This window comes from Octopus bimaculoides, chromosome 2 (assembly GCF_001194135.2).
Source record: "Octopus bimaculoides isolate UCB-OBI-ISO-001 chromosome 2, ASM119413v2, whole genome shotgun sequence".
Taxonomy (NCBI): domain Eukaryota; kingdom Metazoa; phylum Mollusca; class Cephalopoda; order Octopoda; family Octopodidae; genus Octopus; species Octopus bimaculoides.
In genome coordinates this window covers 137,597,902-137,602,483 of record NC_068982.1, presented here as the reverse complement: position 1 = coordinate 137,602,483, position 4,582 = coordinate 137,597,902, and positions in this window count along the sequence as shown.

The following is a 4,582-nucleotide window of genomic DNA, read 5'->3' as shown; positions in this document are numbered from 1 at the left end:
AGATTACAGACATAACGGAATTCAATGTGAAAAAAAAAAAAATGGTGAACGCACGCACGTACATAATAACACACATCACAACTTTTTCCGAAATTTCAAGTCTCGTTTTGTAGATATATTGTGATATGTGGCAGAATGGATGTAAGCGAGACCATCAAAGTTTTTCTTTTTTGCTCATATTAAGTTCCGATATAATCCTAATCTACGCAATCTCAGAGGTATTTGTAGAAAATTTCATCCAAAAATACGCATTTTTCTGAAAGTTTATGAGGAAACAAAGCGGACTGATCTGAATTTTCCGAAACTCTTCTCCCCACACCCTCGGAAATATTTTTTTACAACAAATTCTGGTAGAATCGGAACCTAAATCATCATAAGTATATACGTATAAACTTTCATTAAAAAATATCCATTTTTCTGGAACTTATGAGGAAACAAAGTCTTGGGGGGGGGAATATTTGTGTAGGTCTGCCATATGTGTGTGTGCACGTGTGTATGTGTGTGTGTGTGCGTGTGTTTATGTGTGTGTGTGTATGTGTGCGTGTATGTGTTTGTGTGCGTGTATGCGTGTTTTCGTGTGTGTGTTTACTTCAGCATTGGACCTAAATGCGATTAACACGTTTGTATTTTTATCAAGGACATTAGCGACGTAAATAAATGATCTAGAATCAAGAATATTTTTCCAGGTGGCACTTCCCTCCAAACAACCAATGTTTCGTTTTATGATCCACAAAGTGAAACTACTGAAGTTAGCAGTGATCAGCACAAAAATATACCGTATGTGACGCACTTGCAAAACAATATCTCAAAAATATCACACCGGCTTCTATATGCGAAGTTGTTTTAAATATATGCTTTACTGCACAAAAAAAACCCCCCAAAAAAACACAAAACAACATTTTTCCTGAAAATGCGCTGCTGAAATTAGAGTGCATTAGTTCTACGATGCCCACGCATCTTTTATGCCATCAAATACAGCGATAAAATTACGTTCGGTAATAAAACTCTACTAAATAATTCTCGACAATGAAACGATACTTGGAGAATGATTTTATTTGAATCAGAAAGTATTTCGAAATTATTTATGGATAAAAGAGATGGCTGGTTCTGTTTACACAAACGCCTGTGACAACTGAGGTCGACATCATTGACATCGATGAACTGACTGAGAGAAATTAAACGCGGCACGGGATATTTGTTTAATACAATGAACATTGAAAGTATAATTTGCTAACCTTCTCGCTTCATCATGATCAATTCATTGATATGTTGTGATGAACAAACGCTTTTGATAAATCACTACACATTGCTTTGTAGAGATAAAGTATTAGTGGTCGGCAGTTAAACACCTTCCACAATATTCCCCTATCGAATTTTTGTATTTCAGTTTATTGTTTTTTAAATGTTTTAATAAAAGAGAAGGACACGGACTGGTTCTTCATCAATAGCAGGATCAGAGAAGATTGCGTGGCCGCCACCGACTTCTTCAACTGTGTTATCAATTATCTGATGACCAAGCTCTGTGTGCAAGTCTCTAGTGTTACCTTTGTGAACTACTACCTTACCGACCTGGAGTATGCAGACGACACCACCCTGTAGACGACCGTGCGAAGTTAAGATGACGAGATTGGCTCCTTTGCACATCACACGGTCGATACAATAAATATGAAAAGGATAAATGAGTATAAGTGCCTGAAGGTAAAGAGAGACACAACCGGGTAGAATGTTTAAGAGAAGATTTTATTCATAGGTTAACATGTGTCTGTGTATGCGTCATATATACATAATAGACAGGCCGCCATGAGAACAAAGTGTGTGTATGCATAGGCATGGATGTATGCGTGTGCGATAAGTACAGAGCATTGAAAGAATCTATGATATGACGTTAGAAGAATGTTCAGACACAAGGATGATAAATACCAGTTCGTAGTCAAGGTACACGATAGTTGAAATGCTGTATCAAGAAGTTGTGACTGTAATGCAGAGCCGGTTGAGGTACATGTCGTACATGAAGTTGTGACTACGATGCTGCTGCCGGTCACTTGTTACAGGAGGTTGTCGCAGGTTGTATTTGCTGTTAAGCATGGTGAAGTAATTCACGAACAGTGTTGTGATAGAATCTGTGCGGGTGTTGCTTGCTGTTGTAGTGGCGCGAAATTATAGCTGCCATTGAGGAAGTACTATCTACACATGCGCAAGAAAATTGCCTTTCCGGAAGCTCCTTGAGTGCGCATGCGTAGTAAAACTAGTACTTAAAGAGTTTGTTTCACTTTGTAGGCGAGTTGAGCGAGAGACCTTCGACGTGACAACACTTCGCTCCTCAACAAAGCACTCTTCACCACGATGCTATCGATATGATAGCTATTTGCTTCTCTGGCATGCATCAAGGAAGCTCTTAATCTTCCAATACCAATTACAATATAATCAGCGGCTGCTAAGCTGAGTGACACAGGATTTATAAAACCAAACATCATCAAAATAAAACTTATTTTTATTATGTTGTTAATCGTTCTACTGTTCCTTAATATATGATTATGTTGAAAGGTGATAGAGAGAGACTAATGTCTCTATTACAACTATTAACCATTTACACTGTGTACGTAGAGAGATGATGTTGACGACGAATAAAGAGATTGCAGTATGCTGTTGGACGAGTGTTGATGAGTCTCCACGTGGCTACTGTTGTGTCGTCGCTGGAATTAGCTGTGTTTTGTGTGGTCAGTGGCTAGACCTCAAAAGGTCTGGAACCAAAAGACATCGACTCTATGTGAAGCTAGATTTTTATAGTGAGCAGTCGGCGCAAACTGAGGTTTAGAAGAGACTGTCTCACGTGACCTTATCAGAAGGCTGTGATTGGTTGGGTTGCATGTTGGCGCGCAATAGAGCAAGAGACAAATTGCGCCAATATCAACCAGAGTAGTGGACACAACAGGGCCCAAAAGGACGGCCGAAGGCTTGCTGTTATCTACTACGTCCGTATTTATGTATATATAACAGAGAGAAAGAGAGAGAGAGAGGAATTTCCTTCAAGCGTACGCTACAACCCTATTGGGCAACTCAGTCGACCAGCTCAGAGACGCACTGACTATATACCAAGAGGAATCAGAAAAACCTGTCCTTCAGGTGAGTTGGGTGAAGCCCAAGCCGATGTATGTCGACGATGGCCAGGACCCCACTGCTCTCCATATTGGCTCCGACGTCGTGGAGCCTGTCATCTCCTTCATCTGCCTGGGTTCCACAGTCATCAACAATGAAGACCTGACCCTGGAGATCAACCGCAAATGTGATCTGGCCTCCGCGGTGATGATCTTCCTATAAAATAAGCTAGATATTATAATCAGCACCTTCAACGAAAGAAAGGCAATATCTGTAGGATAAACTGAAGAAGTTTAGGGTATTTTGATGTGACTAATTAATGTTGTAATCAGGGATGTATCTTTGCTTCTTCTTTCTTTTCTTGTTTATGTTACTACTGTGTTGTCCCCGCCCAAACAAGATAGGGCTTATATTCATTTTCACTCCGAAATGACGTACTAAGGTTTATTTCAGGGAAGTTCATATTTTTTCATGTATCGAAAAACGACATTATGAAATACAAAATTACGAAACTACAAAAAGAACAGAAATTACAAAAAAAAAAACAAACAAACAAAAAGCGATCTATATTTACCAGACGATTTACATATTCTTTTACTCAGAAACTCATAAACAACAACTCATTCAAAAACAGTCATGTCATCGTCCTGTGGAATGTCATTGTTGTGCGAATCACCAAATTCAAAAATTCCTGCGGAGTTTTCGTGTGACTCCATTTCCTGCAGAACTTTCGTCTCAGATGTCTCATTGAATGAGAAGTTCTTGTCCAGGTAGTCTGCTCGTAGTGCATTGGCAACACAGTTTTCTGTGATTTTGTTCCATGAATTCGTCACTCAAGTCACGATCACTTGCAGGCTAGGTTTCTCAAAGCTTCCACGCTGATTTGTTACCATTCTGTTTTCGATGTAGTCATTGATTTCCATGCGTAAATGGTCCTTGGATGGTTTATTTATGGCATGTCAATAGTCTGGAGATAAGCAGTCATTCCTGCGGGAATCATGATTTGTATCGTCTTTCCTGGGATGGCACATGTCTGTGCCTCTCCCGCCAGGTCGTCCATGACAATCCTCACTCTCTTAGCTAGCACCTTGGCCAAAATCTTTAACTCTGTATTTAGCAGAGTTATGGGCCGAAAGTTATTAATGTTATCCCCCTTGCTCGAGTCCTTCCTGATCAGTGTCACCACTCCTCGGCTCACAGCTTTGGGAATCCTCCCATTCTGCTGCCAATCCGTGTACACACCGGCCAGTACGTTCCCGAACAAGCCTGGCATACTACTATAAAATTCGTATGGTATACCATCCAGTCCCGGCGACTTATCCCCGGGGCACTCGGAAAGCACCTTTATGACTTCCTCGGCCGTGATCGGTCCTTCACAGCGCTCAGCATCGCGTGCCGAAAGACACGGGCCGCCGGCCAGGAAACGCCGTAAGGCATCCCCATGGCCCCTCCCGAACAACGCGGCGAAGTGCTTGTGAAAGGCCTC